The sequence below is a fragment of the Mytilus californianus genome, unplaced genomic scaffold (genome assembly GCF_021869535.1).
Source record: "Mytilus californianus isolate M0D057914Y unplaced genomic scaffold, xbMytCali1.0.p SCAF_8, whole genome shotgun sequence".
In the NCBI taxonomy this organism is placed as follows: domain Eukaryota; kingdom Metazoa; phylum Mollusca; class Bivalvia; order Mytilida; family Mytilidae; genus Mytilus; species Mytilus californianus.
The window spans coordinates 114,627,938-114,641,766 of record NW_026262734.1 but is presented as its reverse complement, the minus strand read 5'-3'; the positions used below and the strand labels follow the sequence as shown (position 1 = coordinate 114,641,766).

Below are 13,829 nucleotides of genomic sequence, written 5' to 3'. Positions count from 1 at the left end.
AAATAAAAAAATTGTAATTTTTAACAAAGGTTGTACACTAATTAAATGTAACTTTTGTTTTGATGATGACCCCATTGAAAATGTTAGAAATTATAAATATTTAGGTGTTTTTTTCTGTTTCTAGGAGAATTTTTATAGGGCTTGATATGATTTGTATCAAAAGGGGTTAAAGGCGTTCTTCAAGTTATAAAGTACTTTCGGTGAAAATATCCCGAATATTGATAGTTGTTTACATATCTTTGACCACACGATAACGCCGATTTTATCATATAGCTCAGAAACTGGAGAAATAGTACTTTCAAATTTTAAAACGCTAAACAGACAGTCTTTTTTTAAAATAGAAAAACAATTAGTAAATTTGATTCCGAAAACTTAAGTTAAAAGTTCTACAAAAACATTCTCGGTGTAAGTAAAAAAATCATGCAATTTAACTGTTATGGAAAGGCTAGGGCGTACTCTATTGCACATTGACCTTATTTGTTAAATTTAAAAGTTTTACAAAGACTTACTAATTTAGAAGAGGGTTATTTGTTTAAACAAGCCCTGTTCACAAGTATGGACACTCACAGATGTAATGAGTCCTCTCGGTATTCTAGTATTGTATATATTTTAAGATGTATTTATGTTGATATAAACAAAATTTGTCGTTGAAAAGGTTGAACATATTTGAATTAGTAGATATAGGATTTACTGGAAAAATACTATAGATGATAATGCAAATGTTAGAAAAGGAAGAGTGCGTACCTTATTTAAAACATCTTCAAAAGGGAAGAAAAAACTACATTGTATATATATCTTCTTTGTGCAAGTGTATTTATGATTCAACGTAATACACGACAGTGGTTAAATAAATACCATTGTTACAATAGCAATGGCATTTCCGATATTAAAGAGCTGCAACTCTCCGCTTGCCTCCTGCAACATCATTCCTTACTGCAGAAATTAAAGCAATAATTATGGCCTTGCAGTTTATTGCTACTTTTGACAAGTCAACGTTTATCATATGTAGTCCAGCTGATTCTTGTATATGTTTAGAAGAATTGTGGGTTTGTTGATTAAAGCATGAAGCTTTGCACAATTGAAGATATATAATTGGTAGTCAATTTAAGCTATGAACCCACTCTGATGTAACATGTTGACATTTTTGACATTTTTACCTATTATGTCTGTTTGTTTTGTTCACACATCGCTGTCAATATAACGGAATTTCATGCGACTGTCATACAAGTGAGAGGTTTAGCTAGCTATAAAACTAAGTTTTAACCACCATGTTCTACATAAGAAAATGCATGTACCAAGTCTGGAATATGACAGTTGTTATCCAATCGTTTGATGTGTTTGAGCTTTTGATTTTGCTATTTGCATAGGGACTTTCCGTGTAAAATTTTCCTCGGAGTTCGGTATTTTTGTTATTTTACTTTTTGTTGAAAAGGGACTGCTGACCAGTCTTTCAATCATTCCCGTTTTTTAGTGGAGTTGGTGTTGCTTAATTGTTAGATTTGTGTGTATTGATTCCTGACTGATGTTAGTCTAATCTTTTTTTTATCCATATTCTTATCTGTTTTGTTTTATTAATGATGTTTGAGTACCTAAGTATCTTACCCCTCTTTTTTATGATCTAAACAGAACATATTATCGATGTAGTTTTCAACATGTTTCTCAAAGACAACACATGCAGTTTTTGCCCCACTCCCCACTACCCTTTAAACAGCACCGTATATAACATCATTGTCCGCGAGCATTTTCATCTACTGTGACATCCGTTTTATATCTGCCAATCACATTTTATTAGCTCATTACAAAATGTTGATACCTTTGTGATTAATGTCCAATAGTGTATATACTATTCACATTTACTCAAAGTAGCACTCTTGGTAAAAGGCCGAAACATTCCCCAGCCTCAAGCTTTCACATGCTTTGAGAATGGTGTGTGTTTGCTTTTAAACCGTTCCTGATGAAGAACATCATTTGGGTTTTCCTGATGACGTTATACTTATTCAAAGGTGGATTGAAACTTGTTAATTACTAAGGCCGTTCCTAGACAAAACACCATTAAATGCCGTAGATGTGCGGTATTGATGGTCAATTGGATTGCCCTTCCTTCTCCTTTTACAAGTGTGTAATTCTACTCATTGGCTTGATCTACGTGTACCATTTTTAAATTACGTTTGCAACACTTAAACTGTATGGTTAAATGACATTATATCGCGCACGGGTACTGGAAGCGATAATTTGGAAAAAAATATTCAAAGAACCAATAAATAAGCTGTCTAATGGAATTTTAATACACCCAGAAGGAACATTCTCTTAATGATTCCACATCAGCATGTCAAGTTCAATATTTAATGTTACAGACCAGTTGTGGTTCAGTGGACTCTCAATTTCCCTCTAATAAATTCATTCTTTGAATGTTACATAGTTCTTACAAGGGTCTCGTCCCCAAGTAAAAATTAAGTTAGGATCTTTGCATAAGAATGAGAAGTACACCGATTGTAACCTCATGGGAATGTTTTGTTGATGATGCATAATGGCCTTTAAAAAATAATCTGCTATTCATGAAGTACTATGTTTTCTTTAATATGTGTTCACTGTTTTCTAACTAATCACATAAGGTTCGATATCATTTCTATATCATGAATATGAAGACTTGAAACAAAACTATTTGTTTGTTCTGCTAGAAATATGTGTGCCCAGTTCCGCTGTTCCAATTTTGCAAAAGGAAAAAAAAAGATTGATCATTATGGTAATTGATACATGTCTCGGAAAAAAATAACATATATTTGGATTCTTTTCATGGAATGTAGAATGGTTGTTACAGATTTGATCCCTTCCTCAAACATTGGTCAATACGGACAGATGTATAAAGGCGGGTGACCATTTATCTTGGCTCTACATGCGTGGAATGCTGTCAAGACATATTTAATGTTTTCATTATAAACTGCTTCAAGTAGTCTGCGTAATCATTTTGTTAACTTAATTATACCATGTAAGGATAGAGTTGCACAATTGTCTAATTATACCAGGTCGGCATACATTTATTTCTGTTTAGACAATTGTCTAATTATACCAGGTCGGCAAACATTTATTTCTGGTTAGACAATTGTCTAATTATAGCCTACATCGTATCTTTTTGAACTACCTGCATGTGCAGCTTTTTCAGGTATCGTTGTTAAACAGGTTATGGCGCTTGCTTGTTAATTGTAACACCAAAATAATCAGTAAACAGAAGAAGCAAGTACCTGCTTTGTAAATGGCCTGCCAAGCCTGACATTACTGCAATTTTTTAGATGATTACTATGTTCTCTTTCAGTTGATCATGAAGAACACTTTTAGAGTCGAGAAGTATACATTCTAATTAAGTCTAGCTTACATTTTGAAATTATGCTAGTGTCTATACGTAATCCCTCGTTATAGGCTACTATTCTGCAAGAATGGTGCCGTAGTAACGATTTTCTATACTTTCCTCACAAAATCTTTTAAAGTTTGCCTTTAGGTTATAAAAGTGGCATACGCTTTTTATTATAGGGTACTTAGTTTTACTGAAGGTACGTCAAAACAAAACACTTTATAACCTATAAGGGATATTTGTTGATTTTGATAACTTATGGCGGCCATCTTGGAAAATACCGCCATATTGAAATTTCAATTTGGGTCCATAGCTTATATTGTTCGAAGCACCAAGCACTACTAAGATGACAAATTTGAACTAATACAAGGGATATTTTGATATTTTGTGGCGGCCATCTTGGAATATGCCGCCATATTGAAATTTCAAGGTGGGTTCATAGCTAATATTTTTCGAAACAACCAACACTACTATCATGCCACATTTGACCTTAAATGTGACGTTATATAAGGGATATATTTTGATTTTGATATTTTACTGCGGCCATCTTGGAATTATCCGCCATTTTGAAATTTCATGGTTGGTCAATAGCAAAAATTGTTTGAAACACCCAGAACTATTACCAGTATTTGGTGCTTTGATCATCGAACCCACAATTGTCTCACCGATCTGCTGAACTAATGTTCTGATTCGTTAACATGTTTAAAAGCAATACAAAATACCAAAATTAAAAACCCGTTAATTCTAAAAATCCTTTACGTAATGAGAAATTTGAAAATTCTCAATAATGAAATTATATTTCTATAGGTGTCAAATCATACAGGCATCCACGGAAATACAGTTGTAGATCAGGAAGCAAAGAATGCCTTGCACGACCCAATATCTAAATGTGAAATAACATATAATATACTGATTTTAAATCTTATTTAAGGGAATATGTTTAAAATATATGGAAAAATGCTTGGAGTAAAAGGAACGGCAATAAATTGCATGAAATTAAACCAAACATATGCAAACCTTTAAACAAATGTATATGCAGGAAATATCAGTGTGTTATTTGTAGATGCCGTATTTGATATGCTAGCAATTCAACCGGTATGTATACCTTGCGATTGCAAGTATACAATTAAACATATCTTAATTGAATGTATTGACTTTTCCGATATCCGGAAAAGAACATTTTAATGTAAATGATATGTATGATTTATTCAATAATATTCCTGTTGAAGATATTGTTTTTGTTCTAAAAGAAATTGGAATATATTCCAAACTATAATATATTGTATAAGTGTAATATGATTTTATAGTTTTATTAATTTATCTTATTTGTGAATTTTCTATGTACATAGATAATTTTGCTTTAAACTAAAGTTTTAGTAAATTGAAGGACCATTTGTCTGATTTCAAAAACTGTCTTTTGTTTAAATATTTGAATTCGCTCTAGCCTCGATATAGCCTTTTTGTGTCGATGCGGCGTAAACATGGTAAAGAATTCAATAATCAATCAATCAATCCTATATTAAATTACTTACACTTTCAAGTCTGTTTTTAAACACTTAATTGTCTACTTCATATCAAGAAACTACTATCATATATAAACAAAAATATTTCAAATTGCAATTACATTAATTTTATGTTATACCCACATGTAATAAAAACAAATATACACAGATAAATGGTTAAACTGTGATGCAGACATTGTCATTATAATGGTTATATAATTATTCAGGCTGTTTGCTTATAATTTTACTGATTATATAATATTAACGAAGTCTACCATTAAGAAAAGCATGCAAAATCATCTGAATACAAGTTTTTAGTCACGACTGGAGGTATCGGCAAACAGGAAGTAAAAGGTTGATAGAAAAGTGCTTACACATTAAAAGTCATCACTATAAAGCTATATACCAAATATCAACTAATTTTGCAGCATAAGAGTTGAGAAAAGTGTGATGAAAAATTCAAAATTTCAAAGCATCGGCAAACAGGAAATAGAAGGTCCTTGGGGAGGTAATTATTTAAATTTAAAGATCAATAATTTCGGAAGAGCTTTTGATTTCAAAGAAGTAGGGTCACCTCAATTTTCTTTTATCTGAAATTAATTTATATACAAGCCAAAAACTTCTGTATGGCACCTATATTCATTTCCAAAAAGAAAGAACTGTTGGCCATGTTCTTTTACATACACACTAATAGACACATCTTTTTAATCTATCACCCTTTGAGTGAATGTGCTTATAATTGGTTTCATTCAAATCAGTAGTTTCAAAGAGAAAGATATTCTGAAGTTTAAAAGTATGTTAACAACCTCTACAGACAATGATGGTCTCAAAGTGATACCATTAATTCACATTACAGATAAACAGGTATTGTTCTATGGTGAATTCAAGGTTACTCAAACTGAGAACCAATAGTTGTTACCAACTCTGAAATTTCATTATGGTATTCAAGGGTCTCGATTTCCTGCAGAACATTGTAAGTATCCTCATCATCTTCACTTATATCTGATTTTACCACTACGGGTGAACAAAGTTAAACATAATGTGCTAAGAGACTTCGAATTTGGGATCGAGAAAGGGCTTCCGCAGTGATGTTAAGGCAATTTCGATTAGATGTGGTCAGGGGGAGGTAACCCTACAAGGACCTCATTACAAAATCATATATTCATTAATTGCGGAGATCTCGTAAGCTGCGTCTATCGATACAAATGTATGATAACATATTACATACATGCATTTGAATTAAAAACGGGTATTAATATGATGTAATTTATTTACCGAAACGCGAATATTGTATGTTTGTGCCTTAATTATTTCGTAAACGGTTGCAATAGCTTTTCTTCTTGCCGAGATTGTCGGCTTGCGGGACCCCGCCTCCTTTTGTGGATCAACCAATCAGAAGACGATCGCCGTCGGAAAGATGCTTGTGGTTTGCAGAATGGAAAGCACCTTGCAGCGGAAATTATTTTCACTTCTACGTAAAAATCTAACAAGAAAAGTAAGTGTAAGACACCAAATATGTAAAATTTATGAAACATACGTTGTTTCTTTTGATAATCATTCGTATCAGATGGCGAAAAAAGGCACAGTATAAGAAAAAAAAACGAGTTCAGTGTTGACAAGCATGGTATACACGTGGTCATAACGAAACTAGTCTGCAAAAAAATATATGAAATTAAAATAATTTATAGAATCCAGTCAGTAAATGAAATAAGTTCCCTGCATCTTGCCAAGATCCCATTCTCAATACTCATCCTGAAATTTGTTTCTAATTTACGTTTTGCAGGCATCATGTCGGGGTAAATTTTATCACTGCCTTCATAGTTCCTTTGGAGCACTGAGTCCACGTTGCTTGAGCCGGGATCCCAATCTCCAAAGCGTGGAGTCTCATCACTGGAGCCTGGGGCACAAAACCTTGTTCGAATTAATCACGAGCCCCTAATTTGGAGCCTGGGGCACACCAACTTGCTCAAAAGGAACCCTGATCCTTTAATTTGGAGCCCACAGGCCGTGTTATCCCCCAATTCTAGTCTTAAGTCCTGATTATAATATTTTGTACTGAGTGCTGTCGGTATTTTTCAACACTCAATTTTTTATAGATCCTTACGTGAAGTTGAAGGCGTCAAAGCAATATTAAAAACAGCATTCTTTCCGAGACGTCATAATTATTTGGACTTATATTGTTTAGTACTGTAAATTCAGAAAGAATTGCGAGATTTTCATGAATGCGAATAATGCGGCTGGATGAGTATTGCAATAATAAAAACTCACATTCTGGTATCAGATGCATGTACATGTATCTGTAGTATATGTACCTGATGCAGATTTTCTTGAATCACAATTATAAAAGCACAATAATTTAAGAATTTACAGTAAAAATTAAGAAACAACTATTATAACTAGTTATGTATAACTTTCTTATATATATATCTGATATTGAATTAGAAAAATAGGGCACTAAAATTCAGCCACAGGATTTATTAACAGGAAAGGTCAAGAGAAAGCTTATTTTTTTACTTTGACAAGTATTTGATATACCAACCATTCATCTTTATATTATTTTTGTGGAGGGGGGGAGGGGTATGTTTTTTCTAAGTACAATCAATGTTAAGTCTGGGCTTAAATATGAACAATCTAGGCTTGCTTAATTTGAGGAAGTTATAAATTAACACTAAACATTGCTTGTAGTTTTTTCTTAATCTTATATAGTTGTTGGAAAAACTCAAGCACTATAGGCCATAGAGAACGACAAAATTAAAGAATACGTTTATACAAGTACTTGATATACAGTGACATAATGTTGCTAACATCTACGTTATTTGGTTTCTGGTGGATAGTTGTCTCATCGGTAATCAAACCACATACATGTATTATTTGTACATTAAAACAAAACCAGGCGCCAAAATTTCCTAAATCATTAGGCCAGGAACTATCCTTAAATGGAATTTGTGCTGCCATATAATAAAACAAAAGTCAGACCATTTTGGACTTGACAATGAAACATAAAATGAGTGCCTTCATTTTTTTGTTAAATGGTGTAAAAAATGTAGTACTTTATTATACATGTAGGTTTGGAGTTTCTTGTAAAGGTTAACGTTGTTCCCTAAGAACATACTAATTACTTGGGACACAGGAATTGCAAATATCTGTGGGTGTTTTTTATGCCCCGCCCTAGGCAACGGGGGCATTAAGTGTTACCCTTGACTGTCTGTCTAGCCCAATTTTAGTTTCCACACTCTAACTTTGGTTTGTCTCATGCAAATTTTATAAAACTCATACACAATGCTAAGAACCACAACACGCAAACAGAATTTGGGTTGTGAGTCGTTTACCGGTCTAGAGTTATGCCCCTTTTTCACTTGGAAAATTACAAAGCTTGAGCGGGGGCTTCGTGTCCTCAGACATTCTTCTTTTATTGTAGAGTGATTTTTGTTCCAAAATGATCTCTATAGACATGGTTCATGTTACTAAATTTTCAAACACATGCCTTTTTTTACGCTTGTCGAATACAGGACATATTAATTGTTTACCAATGTCCATCTGTCTGTCAACACTGTATACGATAACTTAAATTTGATCTAATTTGATCACAACATCAAGATTTTTATTTTTTAAAAATTGTGGCTGTCATTTTAGAGTTAAAGGACTTTAAAAGGGTAGGAATTGGGTACCCCACATGACGAATGAGAATAGAATATTTGTTTAAATATAGTTGAAGATAAACATTTTACTCTATTTGATGCCAAGTAGCTACGAAATGTGATATGAGGATAACAAATTAAGGCTTATTTGACGCTAACGGTTGTGGAAAATAGACGTTTGACGCTTGACGATAAAGAGTATTCATATACCCTCCTTTAACAGTTTGAATTAAGGTAATTTTTCACACATCATGCATTAACCCAAGTTTGCCCAATACATGTACTTTACCATGTTTACATTATTGTTGTTATTGGTAAAAGGAAGCTCCCTCTCAATTTTGTTGATGTTCTGCTCTTTAGTTGCAGAGTTACACAACATTAATTGTCAATATCAATTTCATGAAAACGTGATAGAATAATCGTGGTGTCTATGTTACATTACATTAACTCACTATTTTTTAAATATATAGATATAAGAATAAAACTGTATATTCAAAAACATGTTTGTGATTACTTTGCATATGTTGTATTAGATGAATATGAAAGGTAACAGAATGGAGCTTGAAACGTCTGAAACCATATTGGACATATACTGAATATACATGTATAAAGGTTTTTTTTAATTAGCCAGTAACCCAACAACACAAAAAACTATAAGCAACATAAAGCATGTCGAAACATCAATATTTTGATAAGCAAATTATTTATGGTTGCCGTTGTTTTATATTTAATATATATTTAAACAAAGGTTGGTGTAGGGTTTCGTTTTTACAAATAACATTAAAATACCAGAGTTCTAAAAAAAGTGAATGTCTGCAGGTTTTGACCACCAATTATTTTCAAAGGACTGACGCAAGTTTGGTATTTTGCAATAGAAATAAAAGTGAGAACCAGCAGATTTTCTTTAAGGACCACTAGGGAAAAAAGATTTCTAGAACTCATGTTTCCCTTGTCCAGTTGTCAATATCTAAATTAAACCATGACAGCCATGAAATCAGATTCTGTCAATTCTTAATAGACAAGTTGGTATTTGAAACGGATCAATCAGAAATGTTCAAAATAAAGCCTGCAGTCGTTATACATGTACGTCTGTCTTTAACGACATGATTTATTATTGTCTGTCCGTCCGTTTGTCGTCAACATTGGTGAATTGTTTATATCTATTGACATAAGCGTTCTTTCAATTCAAATTTTATATTTTACGTTTCCAAGTTATGGGATTTCATCATAAAAAAATGGGAGATTTTCCAGTTTTTTTTCTACAACTCAAAAATTTCAAAAATGCTTTCACCAATTTTTTTTTATAATGTTGCTAACATCTACGTTGGTGAATTGTGTATATTTCATACATATTATTTATTGACATAGGTTCCCTTTCCATTTTAAAAATTTTGGATTTCACGTTTTAGAGTATTGGGACTTTATTCATAGAAAAAGGGGGGGGGGGGGGTTTCTTGTTTTTTCGGACAATAACTCAAAACTGTTTTCACCAATTTTCTTGAAACTTTGGTGAAATGTAAATTTTTTTTAGCTTAAGTTCCTTTTCGATTTTTTTCTATTTTTTATTTTTATGTTTTCGAGTTATGGGATTTTATTCATAAGAATTATTCATGTTTCATGTCAATGGGTATCATTGTGTGTGCATGTTTTTTTTATTTTTTTCTTTTTTTTTTTGGAAGGGGGGGGGGGGGGGGTGTGTATTTGAGCAGTGTTGATAGTGTTTATTTCTACTTGATCATAGAATTGATTTAAAGCATAAAGACGAACTAAAAGGAAGACTGGCATATCATGCGCTCATTGCACATCTTTGTATTTTGAATATGATAAAGCAAACGTTCTAGAAAAGCAAGAAACAAATCGGCATTATTTCTATGAAGGAAATTCAGATATCAATTTAGGGTTGCTGTAATTTCTTTATTTTATATATTATATTTATGTATGTATCATTCATTGTAATTAATCTGTTTCTTATGTAAAAAAAAGTACCTGTATGTGTATTAAATAATTTCGTTCTCTTATTTATAGTTGACCTGTCAAATACAAGATACAGAGTGTCATTCCCACTTTAATGAAATATTTAAAGGAATGGTTGGAACTAGGGAAGCTTTTTTATTTAGCAGGTAAATTGATACATGTTTTCTTTTTGGTCCTTATTAAAACTGGTTATCCTTTGTTTCTGTATATCATATTTGTTTTTTTATTTATTGTTATTATACATAAATCAGGCCGTACAGTGACCTATAGTTGTTAACTTCTATGGCCATTTGTCTCTGGTAGAGAGTTGTCTCATTGGCAATCATACCACATCTTATTTTTATATATGCATATATGGAGCATCACATTCATATAACAAATAGTTACATAAGAAAATCTATTAATATAAAGATAAGAAGGTGTGGTATGACTGTCAATGAGACTACTATCTACCAGAGACCAAGTGATCTAGATGCATGCATGTATATATAGGTTGCTTTGCTGTCTTCAACAATAAGCAAAACCCATACCATATTAAGCTATAAAAGGCCTTGACAAAAATGTTATACCATTCAAACACCTCCTCCCCCTTTTCCTTTTTCTCCTTATCTTGGACAGTAGTGTAACATAACAACATAAGAACAAACTGTAAACAATGGTAAAAGATAGTGAAAAAGGCTAGACTCTGACTCGTCAAAGCAACATATAACACAAAAAAGGCACAAAGTACATGCAGTTACTGAAAGCTAGTTTAAATCTAATTACAACTTATGGAAGAGGCATGTTTCTAAGACAAAAAATAAATCATCGGTACACATTCAATAGATTTCGTTTAAATTCAGAAGCCCATATTTAAATATTATTGAACATTTTATCATACAAATACAGGTGTATAGATAATCTGAAAGAATAAAGCTATATTATAGGAATATATAATCTTCTGGTATCCTGCTTCTGTTGCTTGGAAACAGTTATGTTCAAATTGCTTTTTATTTTGCTCAATTTTGGGTCTTTGCAGTCCACATTAAAGCCAATGCTATGAAATAGGAGAAATGCTATGCAAACCTTGCTTTTCTTCCTGTTTTATAATTTGTGTAAATATTTTTTGGTTTTCTTACAATGTAAGAATAGTGTATGCTGTAAATTCAGAAATTATTTTTATAAATCTGAATATAAAATGCAACTTGGTGAGAATCACATTCTGATCGCGATACATATTACTGTATGCATATTTTCCTGAAATAGCAATAATTAATCTTGCATTTTTGTTCTGTTTTCAATAGTTGCAATAATAAATGCATGCAATAATTTTTGAATTTACATTAGTATATATATATAGGTTCCTGTAATAGATATGCTCAAATCTGGATTAGGATAAGATTTTTTACAGTCATTTGCAATTATCTATATCTTTTTTTTTAATTTAGGAAACAGATATGAATGAATGTAGATTTGTATCCCTCTTCAATTCATCTGAAAGCCTGATGATTGATGAGCGGTCTTGAAAAAAATGTACATAAGGAGTCAGATGGGCTAGTAGTGCATTCATTTCCATAATCTGGACTCAGTAACTGTTCCAGGGTACGTGGTTGTAACAAAAGTGTGATGTTATCATAATTATTTGTTATTAAATACAGACAACAAAAGAAAAAGACTTTAAAAACATTTTGTCTTTTTTGGGTCGAATTGAGAACTTTTCAGGTCAAATGACATAGCCTGTTTCACCACTACAGTGAATGAGTATTTTATCTGACACCCTGCTCTTTTTAATATGTCCGTCAATGAACAACCATTATAGTCAGTTAAATTGACCAAATTATAAAGAATTAGGCATTGTATTAATTTCCACTAATTTCGTTTAAGAGTTATGGGACTTTATATTTTACATGATAAGCAATATTTCATGTTTTGCACATTAACAATTTATGAAAAATGTTTTTATTAGCCCCCTACCGACGAAGTCGAAGGGGACTTTAGGTTTGCACTCCATTCGTCTGTCTGTCTGTCCGTCCGTCTGTCTGTCTGTCTGACTGTATGTCTGTCTGTCCATCCGTCAGTCCGGCAAATCAGTTTTCCTCATTTTTTTTCTTTGTCCTTAAAGATATTGATTTGATATTTGGTGTATTGTTTTATCAACACAAGTTACAGATCAAGTTTAAATGTTGTTCCGGTCTGATGATTTTGTGCAGAGTTATGGTCCTTTGACTTAGAAACTTTACTCAAATAATCAGTTTTCCGCACTTTTTTTCGTAATGCTTGAAAATATTAAATTGATAATTGGTATATAGTTTCATCATGACAAGTTACAGATCTAATTTGAATTTTGTTCCGGTCTGATGATTTTGTGCACAGTTATGGTCCTTGGACATAAAACATGTATTGCCATGCAATACTCACAGATTGCTTGTTATTTACAATTTTGATTCTGGTGTTCTATAGTTCGGATACTTTCATCTTAAAAAATGTGCATCTGTATGATATTTTTGTTTGTTTACTAGCTATAGCATGTATAGCTAGGACAAAGGTAAATTACAGAACTTTTCATTACTGCATGAGGAAAATTACTAGTTCTAATTTTGTGGAAAATTAATAGAAAATAAAAATCCTGATTATATACCAACTATTGATCTGCATGTATTGTTAAAGAACAAACATCCTGCAAAGTAGTAAAATTATAATTTAAAAATTGCAAGTGTGTGCTTGGAAAACCATGTACAGGTACCTAGCATGAACAATTTCACCAACTTTAAAAGTTGAAAGTTCAACTTTCCGTCTTTTGACGAAAATATAAAGAAAGAAAATGAATCCTGATAAAATGCACAACAGTAATATATTTACTGATGCCTTTTATAATGTAAAAAGTTTTATCCTTAAAAATGAGGACTTGCTCAATGAACAAACCATTAACCCTATATAGGGTGGACTGACATTGGAAGGACAATCACTTCCCTCTCAAACTCTTCTTTGAATGGGGCATAACACGAACAGTTTGGGGTTTGTTTTTAAATGCATTATTGACACAGTTGGTCTGTTGCCTATATTTTTACTTGTATGTTTAGATTGCTGTACTTGCATTCTGTTTACTGCTTGTGGGATAATGTTCTGTGTTCTAGTTTATGTGATTATCAATTGTTGTATTTTTTTTTCTATTTCAGCTTTACTCAATACCTGAGTGTACCTTCCCAGTTACTATTTACAATGATCTATGTGTTGCCTAAATTTCATATTCTTACACTTCTTTGGCACTGGTCAGATAGAATAAGACGCATCTCTGGAGAAAAAGACAATCTCTGTGACATTCAAGACAGAATTAATGAAAAGGATCAAGAACTAGGACAACTTAATGCATGTAGTACAGATGTTATTTTT

At 32.2% G+C, this 13,829-nt stretch overlaps 1 protein-coding gene across 1 annotated transcript in view; it reads left to right on the top strand.

Moving 5' to 3' along the window:
* Nucleotides 1–13,829, top strand: part of LOC127711895 (uncharacterized) — a 38,068-nt gene that overhangs the window by 11,921 nt on the left and 12,318 nt on the right. The window lies entirely within an intron of this gene.